At 40.4% G+C, this 14,375-nt stretch overlaps 1 protein-coding gene across 2 annotated transcripts in view; it reads right to left on the minus strand.

Annotated features, from left to right (window-relative positions):
• Positions 1–14,375, minus strand: part of LOC102691515 (CXADR-like membrane protein) — a 111,229-nt gene that overhangs the window by 17,448 nt on the left and 79,406 nt on the right. The gene's annotated exons all lie outside the window — the stretch shown is intronic.

A 14,375-nucleotide genomic window follows, 5' to 3' on the forward strand; every position in this document is an offset into this window, starting at 1 on the left:
TGTTCTTCTCTCTCCCCCCCCCCCCTTTGAGTGGCATTAAGTTATTTATGTTTTTATGGAACATAATAACATTTTTTGTTTCATATGAAAAGGGTGTGTTTAATACAGAGGGCTAAAATTACATCATGAAGAGAGAATGAGCATGAAGCGTGAAAGAAACAGACTTTTCTCCTTTTGAGAAACAAAAAGATTCTCCTTTCACCTGCCGGAGAAGCAAAACTGCTTCCCTGCAAATCGGCTATTACCTTAACTTGAAGATTACCTGGACAGTTACAGCCATGTTCCAAACGAGGTTTTAGAAGATTAGATCATTAATTACCTTGGTTCTGTTGTGTCAAGTGCTGATAGAAAAAAAAAAGAACTGGTTTTCTGAGGGGAAGAAAGCTGTGACTGGTTCGTTCCAGCCCTTCTCAGTGACGTATCTATTCCAGGACAGGAATGAGGCAGACACCAGTCTGTGATATACTGTATGAGTGACTGTCCAAGCTGTTGCATACACGGGACCCACTCTTTAGCATTCTGATAGGGGATGGGAAGCAGGACTGCAGCCCTTCCCAGACTTCCTTGGCATCACTGCAATTCCTTCATATTGAGTGAGACGAGAATCTCAGTCTCAGTCACACACCAACCTTCCTACTGCTACCCCAAGCCTATGAGCTATAGTATGTTTGGCGGTGGTTCCAATGATGCGGACTAATTTTTGTGTGCAGCTTAGCCGATGCCAAACTCCCTTTACGTTGCTAGAGCTGGATTTGAGCGCTGACCTCCAGAGATCAATACTTAATAAGCTTTTGTGCTGCCAAGCCCCTTTTGCTGCAATCTGCAATTTTTTATGTCCATTAGGTGGAAAATACAGCTGACTAGGTGTGGGTGCAAAGAATGTGATATGTATCTTAGTCGCCCTGCTCTTGTGATGGGTGCTTTATTTTATAGCATTGGATGGCTAGTGCAAACATAAAATAAAACCGCCCCCTTCAGTATTGTTCTACTGGTTTTACTAAATTAAATTTAGTACCTTTCTGAGGTTTTAAAATACATCTGCATTTTTCATTTACTGCTTGTAGGAATGCCATAAAACATGCATAAATACAAAGGCTACCAGTACAAAAAAAAAGACAAATTGAAAACAAACTCTAAAGTTTCTGCTTTGCTTACCAATGAACTTGAGAAGCACACACCATTAAAACAGTTCTCAGTTGTGGTTGGGCACACTGGTCCATTTCCAACGATATTTCGGCAGCTAGGAAAGTCTTGTGGTTTGCAACACTAAAAAATGATGCCTGCTGGCTTCCTCCATATGATAAAATACAGAATCAAATGTTTTACTGCCTCGCCCTGCACTGGAAGAACAAAACTTTAGCTGCACAACATTCCAACTTTTTGTCCTTAAAATAAATTCAGCTCAGACATCTGTGGATTTCACCCTCACAAAGCACTTGGTAGAACGTGAAAGGATCTCAGTTGCTCATGCTAAAGTGATTAAAATACAAGCGCATCCGTGTGATGTCTTGCGTTTTTCTGTTGAGTTTAATCGGGCTGTGCACCTCCCTCAGTGACTGTGGAAACTGGGCTGAACACGCCCTGCATGGGCGAAATAGGAAAAGCAAAAAGCCAGCAATCATGTTTACATTTAATAACCTCCTAATTGAAACCACATATGATTCCTCACCCGCTAACATCTGCACTTAAAAAGCCATGGCAGAAAAACAGTTTAGTTTGTTTATATGTAAACTGTTTAGAAACACCACAAATAGACTAAATAGTTTACAGAGGGATTTTAACTTGATAACTGTAGTTGAAAATTAAAACGACAGGAACAAACTGTAATCAGAAAGCTGAAGACACTGTGATTTAGGGTGCAACGAATCTGTAAGAAAACTATTGTTCACTGCTCCATCCCCAAGAATGCATGACATCTGCAGCGTTCAAGCGAATGTCTACGTCCACGAGTGTGTATTCACAAAGACTGTGGGTGGTGATGCTGCTGGTGTTGGCTTTTAAACATTTCTGGTATGTGAAATCTGGCCAAGACTTTATCGACCCCACAAAAAATGGGGAATATAGGCTTCCATCTCGTGGGCGTTGGCGGCATGAGCATATTGGCTGTTTTTAGGTTTCAATAGGAACAACAACACCCATGATCAAAGCGTGATGAACTACTATGGAGCGGATATTGGCTTAACCCACTTGGCTGAGGGCCGACCTCCTGGCCATAGGACAAGGAGGCCAGGACCCCCCCCTCCTGCAGGGTAACCAAGGGGCAGCTGCAGAGGTGGAGTTGTGGGTGGAGGTGGGATGCAAAAGACGTAGGCGAGGGAGAGTAGGAAATCACACTGGTATTTATAGCGTTTGGCAGAGGAAGGCTGAAAGGAGCGATTGCTAATTACTGACAGCTGAGTACGATTGAGCTTGGTTGTTGTCATCCCTCCCGAACCTTTGTTATAAACCCCATTAGGCCTTCAGTTCACCACTTTCCAAAGCCATTTCTCAATGGTGCTTCCTGTTGCCCTGTTCAGTTTGTAGAACTGATAAGAACTACAGAACCAAACGTGGAATTCTGGGAAATGCATTACCACACAATCCCAGCAATCTTAGCTGGTGTCAAGCGATTACCATGGTCTATAAAAAACAAACACGCAGACTGGCTTTGAGCAACTAAAGAGTGTCTCTTATACCAGCATCCCCAAAATATAAATCGGCTCATCATTATTTATTTATCATTTTGCAAAATAAAGTTGATTTCCATGGGCCAAATGTGGTCGAAGGTGGCCTTAAACCTCCATGTAGCCTATAGTCGTGTTTTACGTTACTACACCAAATGCCAGGAGAAGGAAACAAAAATGCTTTTTTTAAAACGAAATCCTGCGCTCAAGCATGGTACTGAAAATATATTAAATATTAAAACCCTATTTCAAACACAAATAAAAGCTCTTTATAACCTTGATTCGTTTACTCAGCAGTTAAATAACCGAAACCCAATAACCTGAGGGTGAAATATAAAAATAATCTCTGGCATATGGAATCATACCCTGGTCGGGCCTAACCGCAGAGTGCGACTGAATGAACAATTTGCTGGCAAGCCCTGTCTCAGGGGAATACTGTCCCATTAATGCTCCTGTCCGACTGCGGCATTTCCCAGTGGGACCTGAGCGACGGCAAGGCCAGCGCTGGCCTCAGAAGATGACTCCACATCTTTCTTATCGCCCAACATTCCCAGTGCTGCTCCATCCCTCCCTGCCACTGAGCGCGGTTTCCCGAAGGACAGCAGCGCAGACGTCGGGAGCACGCCGATGTTTTCAGCAACAGCTGTTGAATTCGAGGTTAAAAGAAAAGGGAACCACGGGTAGCCATTACTCAGAGGACACAGTGGAAGAGGGCGTTTCGGTCTCTCTGGTCAAGTTCCCTGCGCTGTTTTTTGTCTCTTTCTGTCTGATACAGAAAGTCTCAGAGTGAAGGCTCACCTCTTCACACGGGAGAGATGGAGATTGGAAACAGATGACCGTTCTCTGATCTCATCCATTAGCCCAGGCCAACGTCTCATCCGCAGAGCATGATTAACAAAAGATGTGGCGTGAAGGAGCCAAGCGGTTTTCCTTTCATTCTGGGGGGGATTTTAGCTTTAAGATTATACAGTACAGGTCAGAAACACAGCTGAAGGCAGATCTGGACATTTGGTTTTTAAATGAACCCATTTTTAAGAAGACACATCACAGTCGTTTAAGAAATTTACATCGTTTACAGTCAAAAGCAAGCTGTGGATATAATTAAAACAGATACTGAGGCATGTGTTGAATGACATGGTTTCTTTTTCTTGTGCAAAGTGAAACATGGAAATAATGTTGGATTATACAGAGGAAGGTGATGGCTGAGTGCTTACTGTACATCCCTGATTAAAAGAGCCTATGATGGGATGTCAGACGTAACCTCAAAATAAAAAAAAACTTGAAAAACAAATATATCATAACAATTCAGGCCAAGTGCAGCTGATTACTCTACAGTACAAACACATCAGAGAGTGGCTATCAGCAATAAGTCCTTCATACACTTTTTGTTGTCGCAATGAAGTAAAAAAAAAACTGGGAAATGGAAAAGACAATACATTGCAGATTGCAAGAGGGAATAATAATACATTATGAAAAAAAAACAGGAAATTGGACAAAAGATTGCTATTCTGAAACTTGCCGTGTGTTGTCCGCATTGCCCTGCCCTGTAAATATCTTAAAAATGTAAAAGAGAACATTTTTAGGGAGTGAATGATTGCAGGGTTGTGCTCAAGTCAGACCATACACAGCGAGGATCCTGGGGGACAGTGCTGCAGTTTTTCCAGTCCAAAATTTATCACACTGACAATGCAGCTGTCCTCTTGGGTATAACGCCAGGCTTGTATTTAATACAATTTTAAAGGATCCTGTTGGAAATTAGCTGAAGGAACTGTTATAGTGGCAGTAGAAGCTATACCAAGGAGATGGAAGTAGAAATCTCTCCAAAATGCTACTAAAGTAAACATGTGTTCTTAATGAAGCTCACAGGACCTCATAGCAACCCTGTGGTTTTACTGCTACAAGGGTTTACAGTGCACACATATAGGTATTCCAAAATACATGTGTAACTTTAACCTTTGAACATTATCAAAGCATTTTTTCAAACTACCATGTCAAAGTCCATTTTGTCTTTATTGTAGTTTGGAACTGTTTTGATTTTGTGCGTGATATAACTTGCAAGTTATTAATACTTAGACTGCTATATATGAATGCCATAGCTCATTTTAAAAAAATCCACCAAATATCTCTTTATAGAATGCAACCTGTGTACTATTATAGAAAGTGTCACTGTCCTGCAGAAATGCAACAATTCTTTTAGTTTTAGGAGAAGATAATATATTTTTTAACTGCTGGAGTGATGTTTTAATGTCATCATGCCTTGTAAAAGATTACACTAAAGGCCATAACAAAATATTATTTTTCTGTATTTTTAGGTAGTTTTTAGGCATGCTTTCTGAAGTTAAACACAGTGCCTAATTTTCCATTTTTGCTTATGCAGAGATTCTGAGTAAAGATTAATGGAGAATTCTTTCACCATTTGGACTTTGCGCATACTGTACATCAAGGACTTTTGTTGCTCCATGAGAAAGCAGAGTCAATTCCCATACTATACATTAAACTCACTTAAGAGGTGTTTTCAGTTTCGGTATTTTAAGAAAAATAAAATCTACAATTTGCAATAAACCTTCTTTCCTCCCTTGAAAGAACTTTTGTTGTAAGAACTAATTCTAACATGAAGTGGGTGCTATTAAAAAAAACACCATGCATATCAGTTGTTAACATAGGCTAAGCCAAAATGTATCATATATTAAATCAATAGTATTCTTTTGATACTTGTTTTTTTCTGTGTTACACCCTATAATAGGCAAAATTCTCTCTATTGGTACTCAAGGCCATACATAGCCTTACATTAAAAACAAAGATTTTGTGAAGTCATAAAAAAGAAAGAATGATCACAGGAAAACGTTAAAAATCCCAGAGCAAACTTTGTACCATTGGTACCCAAAGCGTCTTACTGCATGCATGCAAAGAAACTGTTTTTCTGCAGCTGTGTTCCCCTGGAGAAAACTCTGATATCAAATGTATCCTTAATCAAGGCTTAGGCATAGTTAACGTCACACTCTCTAGCAAGCCACTTGGGGTAGGTTCGCAGACCTAGGCTTGCTTACATAAATGACCATTAGGAAGCCCGCGATTAGTAATTATTACAGTCAGTGAAACCAGTGAGGTGAGCAGCAATTCTGTCTGAGGCCACTGCTAAAAAAGTTAAGACACTTTACTGGCCATACCACCTGCAGTTCTTAAGTATGGATCTAAGAGGACATTTGCTGACAGAAGCAGAAAATAGCAAAGCTGAGACACTGAGATTAGAGACTAATGGAAGACAATACAGCAATTTAGGATTGATCCCCAACAACACTGTCCCACTGCTGCAACCTTCCTTTGAACCAAGTTGTTATCTCAGAGACTTTAAGAGAAATGAAAAGAAAGAAGTGTGTGTGTGTGTGTGAATGGCCATACAAATCATTTTCGTAGTTAGAAATTATGAAACGCCCTGTTAAAAGCAAGGAAGTTTTTATGCCCGTTGAAGTAAAACAAAATGCCTGACAAAGTATGGCTTGGACAGATTCCAAGTGCTTGTACAAATGTGCTAAAGAAATTATACTTTGAGTATACAGCTTGTCCAAAGTCATCCATTATTAATACTATTAGTAATATCTTCAGTAAAGGCTTTGATGCATAAATATTTCTGGTAAAGGTAGGTTGTGTACTTTTGTCCAACTGAGCAATCTTGCTTTCATAAAATATACCAACATTTTAATGACTGATGATTAACATGCTGCAATACACAGTTCAAAATTAAAGGCTCAAATGCTGTACATGAGAGGTTAAGCTCCCCCTGGCGGTTTTACAAGGCGACGCCGGATAGTTAGTCACGTGACACACGTGAACCGCGTGATACCCCGGTGGGCGTGTCGCGGTATGCCGCGAAATACCTCACCCATTTTGAATGACTGCATCTGTATACAAGATGCTAAAATATGCAGGATTATGTTTTCTTTTCCATAGCCAATTTGACAGACTTGTGAGCACATGGACACACAGGTGTTCTCCCTTCACTCCAAGCTAAGTTAATGACTTTCGAGCAGAGTGCCTCACAGATGTGTGCTGACCACCCAGCTGGGTTAGAACCACCCACATAGAGAACAAATAGTGCTGCAGCTTCAGCCTTGATACCAGTGACCAAACGTACCTCAAGGTAGCCCCATGTCCAGCTACGAGCCTGGTCACTGTTTTCCTTTCCACGCCTACAGATCCCTTCTGACAAAACACACACTTACTGTAAATAAATATAAGTAGAACAAACCACTCTTCAACTAAATAATGGTTCAACTTTCCAGACAAAACACCTCAAAAAATAAAATAACAACTGCCGTGGTATTCCACAAAACACGGACACAAACAGTGTGAGAAAAATAAAACACCGTCTTCCTTAAAGGAAAGATGATTCACTCTCAATTTGTCCCAAATCGTCCCTGCCATATTCTGGTGGGTACCACATCCTCAGTGCAAGGAACAGTATTTCTGAAATAACCACCAAGGTCTTAATTTTGGTAGCCTCCTTTGTGAAGCGGGGGGGAGGGGACACAGAGCCCTGAGGAGAGGCTGCTGTGAAGCAGACACCTCACATTGCACAGAGCGCCTGAACACAGTGACAAGCCTCAGCCTGGATGGCAGGGCGGCTCAGAGCTTTGCGCAGTCAAGGAGAATAATGCACGTGCTATGCATGGGTGGACTAATGCCAGGGCAATGACAACATTTCCCCAGGATTTAATAACAAGAACTGATTAAATCATCTTCAGTTTTGTTCCAGATGCCAGGAGCTTCGTGCATCTGGAGTATGGATGGATCAGACTCAAGCCAGCACTGAAGGCACCCTATCTGTTTCAGAAGGGCTTTGCTGGAGGCTTATTTATCCCAGAGTGCACATCACAACAGCCAGGACACCATTTATTCTCCTGTGGATTTAGATAGCTTAAATAAAAAACAAAACTAAATAAAAAAACGTCTTTTCAGATGACTATTATTACTAGTTGTGGTGGTGTCCACATCATACAGTATGGCGCAAAGAATACAGAACGCTGGCGACAATTTAACTGAAGAAAAGGTTAAAGAGACGACAGGATAATTTTGAAGAATGATTTTTCTTTTAATATGTAGAACCTGCTGGGGATTAAATGGTGCACAGATATTACAGACATGCATGCAGAGAAATGTTCCATTGTTTTGATTCTTTTATCCTTTTTAGAAAAATGCCTTAAAATGTCTCAGGTATTCTTTAATAAGCAATGTCATGATTTTCTGAAGTCCCATCTTGCAAGAGACAGCCACACACACTGAGCAGTGGTGATCCCTGGGGCACAGGCAGCCGATTCAGTGATGTGACCTTCAAGACTAGTCTTCTAATCCCTATCCGTACTGAGACAACAGTTAGCAATTAGCTCCTGGATGTCAGTGAGAGGCACCTGACCCAAGCACACTGTGACTGGAGCCTTATCTACCCTGCCAGTCAGGTGAATGTCTGCTCAAGAGAATGAATTCACCAGTCCTACCACACACATATAAAAAGTGTCAAATGCATTAAAATGCACACTGGTTAGCTTTGCTGCCTGGCAGTGCTGGGTCCCTAGGTTCAAATCCGGATGTGGGGCATCCTTCCCGTGTTCATGTGGATTTTCTCCAGGTTGCTCTGGTTTCTTCCCAGAGGAAAATAAAACATACTGGGAAGATAACTGGTTTCTGGGAAAACTGTCCCTGTAGGGAGGGGAGCTAGAAAAGATGCATGAAGAGTTGTGGGCAATCGGTGAGTATGTATTCACAGGAGAGCAGAAGTGTGAGATTACTATTTGACCTCCTCCCGAACCTGTGTTAAATAACATCATGGTTTAAACCACTGTTTCAGGTAACAATCTCTCTGCAAACATCCCTGATAACCTTGATAGCCTTGACACCAGCAGACTGGACCTTTCCAGTGAGACGCTAGAACGCTCTTAAGAGCTCTATGAGGGATGAAAGGGTGGGGACACCATCACCATCTTGTCTTATTCTGCAAGCCTAGTCACGTTTGCAGTGCAGCTAAAGAGACAGAGGTGCACCCTGAAGTCTAAGCTTTTAAAAAAAAAGACTCTTATCAGGCTTCTCAGTTCAGGCTGCTTAGGACATGGTTGCATTCTGGAGCACCAATCTCATGGCACCCAGCTTGAACAGTGTTAATTAAGCCAATTAAGACTCCATGATGTTACATTTCTGCTCCCAGGGGCAGGACTGTCTCCATTGTCACGGGCCCATTCATTGCAAATTCACTAGATATTTTGAGAAAAGTCAACTGCTTTTTGGCAGGTCTCCAAAATGTCATAATCTTTCACCAGCTTGGAATAATTTCCTCTTCTTAGACTTTACCTGCTCACTGTTGCCTGCTCCCAGTGACATCTTTAATGACAACAGTCTGTGCGTATTTCAGATCTGAGGGAGACTTGTGTCTCACAGATGAAAACAGTGGTAGCTAGTACATACTTCCACATCTGGGAAGTGTTTTGGGTATGTGTGTGCTTTCAGAGCTGACTATAGCTCTGAGGCCTCAACCACTCCTTCTCAGTGACTATTTCTATAAATAATAATAAAATAATCCTTGTGGACAACACAGTCACAGCACTTCAAAGAGCTTTATAGGTATACACTTCTGTGTTATTATCAATCTTTAGGTAGTGTGTCTTTAAATTCACAGCTCTAAATGAAGCATAAAACTTTTTTCACAAGTTGGGTGGAGGAACCCTCAAGTAATAAAACTGCACTTTGTTTCCTTCATTTGCAGAAATTGTTTTAAGGGTAACACACACCCTTTTAAATTTTATTTTGCTAGGACAGAACTTACAACAGTGGGCTCATAATGTCTGCCATCGTCACTTCACAAAACTTCTTTTTTAAATTAAACCATTTTCCTCTATTTAAATGCATCTCTTGCATTTTGTTCTTTTGCTTTCAAAATCAGTAAACATTGTTGAAAGAGATGAGCAGCACATTTAAGAATCTGGACTGGACAGAAACTTTCAGACACCTATCTTCCTCAGAGACCCTCAAGTAAGCCAGTAAAAATGCTAAAAAATATTTCTTCTGAAAATATAAGAAAAATTAATGAAAGCCGAAAAAGCTATAGGTTTATTTTAATTAGAGTGGCAAAATGTAGAAAGGAAATTAAATTATTCTGGAATATAAGCGAAAAATCACTATACTTTAGGCAACTAGGTGCAAAAGTAAGGCCTGAAAAATTGCCTGCTTAATGTCAGTAGTTTCCTACAATAAATTAATCTTAATGTCAGTTGATTTTGATGCTTGAATGTCACTGCATTTTAATTGAACTTCACAAATGGCAGGATTGCTTGTGACTGTGAGCAGCAGAAACAAATAAGAAAACGGCACTCCAACCCAAACCAAGTGACCTCCCTGCATAAAAGCCAGAGCAATGTAATTAAATGCAATAGCAGAGAAGCATTAATGACAATATTGATTCTGGAGATTCTGCAACTCAGTTCAACAGCTCCTGCAAACGCCCACTCTGTCTCTTTACCAGAGGGATTTCTCTGTTCCTCAAGGAGGTGATGCACAGAGACAGGGCTGTCGTTCTGGCCCGCTAGCCTCCCTGTGTGTTCCGGAGGGCAACAGGAGCCTGCTAGACAATTATGACAAGTGTGTCACACTGCGGGGATGCTGCTGCTATCCAAACATCACACTGCAATTATACCATCCTGACTTTGTCACTGATTTCATTTTATTCCGGTCGTTCTGCAGTGAAGGGCTACAGGAGAGGAAGAGCAGGTCCAGCACAAGCAGGCATCCTTATAAAACATTCAGTCACTGCAGGCCAGCCGTGTCCCGGGAGGGGACTATGATTGCAGTGCAGACATGTCCCATCTGTGCTCCAGTCATCACTTAGGATGACGTTATACGCAAAAGCCTACAACTGGGCTTCAAGCAAGACTACATGAGAAGCATTAAAACCACCTGACCAGCATAGCGCACACTTAAGATTGTCCTGAAATTGAATTAAATAGACTGAAAAACACAGACAAAAGTGAAACATATATTACATGACAATATTTAAAAGATGCAAAGGATCAAGTAACAGGTTTGTTCCATGCTGAAAAAAAATAAGAAAGAGAACACAACGTTTCGGCCGTGGAGCCTTCTTCAGGTGTGAAGAAGGTGTGACACCTGAAGAAGGCTCCACAGCCAAAACGTTGTGCTCTCTTTCTTCTTTTTTTCAGCATGGAATAAACCTATTACTTGTTCCTTTGCTGCCTACGCATGCTGACGCAGCTACCCACCTGAACTATATATTTATAAGATGTTGATGATAATAATATTGGAAATCCCCCCACATTGGTGTGACCAATGATTTTTTAGTCTTCAACCATGCAAAGGTACAGGAAAGGGGATATAACATTTTTGTTGCTGTTTTTTTCCAAAAGTTTTTGAAATTACATCACACTGAGTATGGCTAAATCAAATTTCAAATTTCCATATGGGAATCCAATTTGTCATGAACTAGCAATGTCGAGAATTTGTCCCTTTCTTTGGACAAATTTAGAAAATACCTGTGTAGAAAATCACAGGAAACCTAACTAACCCCGCTGTTAACATAAACATAAATCACCATACACATAGCCAAAAATTAGTTTAAAGAAATGTCCGAGCTGAATTCAGAATACACTGTTACTGGTATTGCCCTAGTATAAGGGCTGGATACATTCTGAATTTCCCTTCCTTCAGGCATTATTGTAGTGCTACATCGGCCTGATTAATCTTGACTATACATGGCAATCAGGTGAAGCTGTGCACCCTGCCAAGAAGCATTCCACCTTCAGTCTAAACTCAACACACACACACACACATGCGCTCCTGACAGCTTCAAAAGCCCCGAGTTCCCCTGATTCAACAAACAGTCCGCATTCCAGATCTGGTGGACCTCTTTGTTTGGATTAGCTGAGACAGAACAGAGCAACAGCAGGCTGCCAGGCTAGAACGGCACAAGTCTTTAAGCTCCGTGTCACGCTCCTCACTTGAACTGCTGCAGCCCCTCCATCTCCTTATACAGTAATGATGACCAATATTGCCTTTAAATGGGAGAGCAATTTCCTGTGTATCTCTCTCTCTCTCGCTCAAGGGTAGTTCTTCAGATCCCACATAATACAGAGAGAAAGCAATAGAAGAAACAGCAATATTGGCTCTTTGGTATTTCTTAAAGTCACATGGTTGAACATGCTGTAAGATTTTCTCAATAGGATCAGTCTAAAAAGTCTCCCTGAACTTGGACCTTACTCAGTGCCATTTCAAATTTTATCTACAGTGCACATGAAGAATTTCAGACATGAATGAAACCAGACGTTATTAGCGGAGCAGTGGCAAGGCTGCAAACCATTTCCTTAAAAGAGCTGAGGAAAAGATTTCTAATATCTTCTGAGCTGACTGAACGCTACCATGTCTCTGAGCTGAGACTATGGAAGTACTCCAAGAGCCACAGCTTCAGTGACTTAAAGTCACTTAAAAACAAAATATCAAATACAACTACTTTACATTTTTGCATCAGGGAGAATTAGTGTCATTGCTGTGATAAGTACCTATGCAAATGTGCCTGTCTCAACCACACAGCATTTCACTAATTTGTCGACATCATCGACCTCCATCTGAAGCAATAAACTGGAAATGATTCTTTACCTGAATCCATGTATAAAATGAGAATAGAAAGCGATCTTCAGATTTTTCATCAGTTAATATTTCTTACATTATTTGAAGAAGCAAAAACAACAAACTAGATTTACATTGGGTCCAGCTCTTGGTCTAGAAAATATCTGGTGCTCGCAATTACGTGGATAATTGCAAACAGAACTTCCAGGACTCAACAGAAGCACTTTAAAAGCTCAGAGAAGCTGATAAAGCAAAACATTTTATGCAAATGCATGACAAAGCTCTTATGATATTTGTGGGGGAAGGGGTTGAATCATTCAAACACCGCTGCTGAAATGTTTGGAGATTTATTTTGTGTCTACAAGCAGCCTCCTAACGGAGGTGAAAAATGCAACTGAGCATAAAAACCTACAAAAGCTCCTATATGAAGAAACTGTGTTTACACAATCGCACAATCTTCACTGCATCTCTTCATCATTCGGTGAAGGGCTGATCTCTAAATAGCGGTGTTAAGACCCACAACAGTGTGGCTACTTGGGCTAATTGCTTTTACCCTTTGTTTGCACTGTACTGTATACAAAGCTAGACATGACATTAATCCATGTCATCTCTGGTGTCAGGACACAATTACATTTCTCAGGTGATGATGCCATTTTGTAAGAACTCCAATAGTTGACAAAAATACAAAATATACCTTTTAACATGGTTTGGTGGTTTCTGCACCACCCGGTAGTTTCTATTTTAGCTATAAAAAAGTTTTCTTAAAAAAATATATATACATATAATCAAGCATTGTATTTCCAATGGCAATTGCTTTTGTCTAATTTATCCTTCTGTTTTCTGTGTTTCTGAGAGAACAGGGACACAAAGCAGGCTTGCAAAGACCGTAGTTAACACCTACAGTAAGTTTTTGTTCTTACTGTAAATAACATACAGGTAATACTACTACAAAATCAGCAATTAATTTAAGCATCAATATATTTATGAGTTGATCCACTGTCAACAAGATCTCTCTTTGTTGCAACCGCAATGTGAAATCAGAACGTTCTGTTTCCGATGTAGAAATCAGAATTGCAGTAAAGATCTGATGAAAAGAAAGCATTGTACTTCACTAAGACGTCGATCGAAAAGAGCGTGTCTTTTTTACTGAGCCTTTCTTTAAAAATCCATCTTGTAAGTAAAGAGTACAATCTCGTTTATAAAAATATTTACCCTAATCAGGATTTAAGCCACTGCTTCTCTGATGATCCTTGGTTATGTGCCATAAACGTTTTACTGCAATGTGCGTCTTTAATCGATTTCCAGCCAGGTCTTAGCAGATCAATCAACCCACAAGATCCTTTTAATTCTACAGGGTGTATAAGAGATTATATCAGTAACTGTTTACTTCTTAAAGGGATCCTTTTCCATTTATTGAAGTACACATTACATAACAAATGTGTTTGCTTGACTCAACCAGGTGATTTACCACTTACAGTATAACATTTTTTTTAGCTTTCCACAATACTAAAAACTTTTTTCTAAAAAAAAAAGCAAATAAGAGAGACGATATATAGCTGTTCACTGAAGAGTGATCAAAACTTTTTAAATTAATACCGAAAGAGTGATAAACAGCTTTCCTTGTTGCTATGACATCTGCACAAAAAAAAATTGTTGGGTTAGATGCCATACTTTTATAAACATAAATTACATCCTGGCATTTTTTTTTTACTGCTAACGTGTAATCTCATAGGTCACACTGCAATGCATTTCACAAATGCACTGTATATCAATCTTTGCAAGAATAGCTCCAAGACAACGTTTAAGGAAAAAACTCTTCCCCTGCAATACACCACTCAGAGAACTGTCCTCCGAATAGGAAATTTGTGCCTCGCAGAGCCGACCACAGAAGTTATTTCTCGGCAGACCTTGACGAGGCCCACGCATCACCGTGAGGTTTGATGTTCTGCCAGGTTTATATGCTGCCTTGTGAAAAGATTAATGTTCACGGGAAGCAGACCCTTACTGGTGGAGCCAGAAAGGGAGTAAATAGATGGTCTCACACAAGGTGCAGGTGTTCTGTGCATCTTGTTTTCTTTTTGTAAAATAATC

The sequence above is a fragment of the Lepisosteus oculatus genome, chromosome 23, assembly GCF_040954835.1.
Source record: "Lepisosteus oculatus isolate fLepOcu1 chromosome 23, fLepOcu1.hap2, whole genome shotgun sequence".
NCBI classification, from domain to species: Eukaryota; Metazoa; Chordata; class Actinopteri; order Semionotiformes; family Lepisosteidae; genus Lepisosteus; species Lepisosteus oculatus.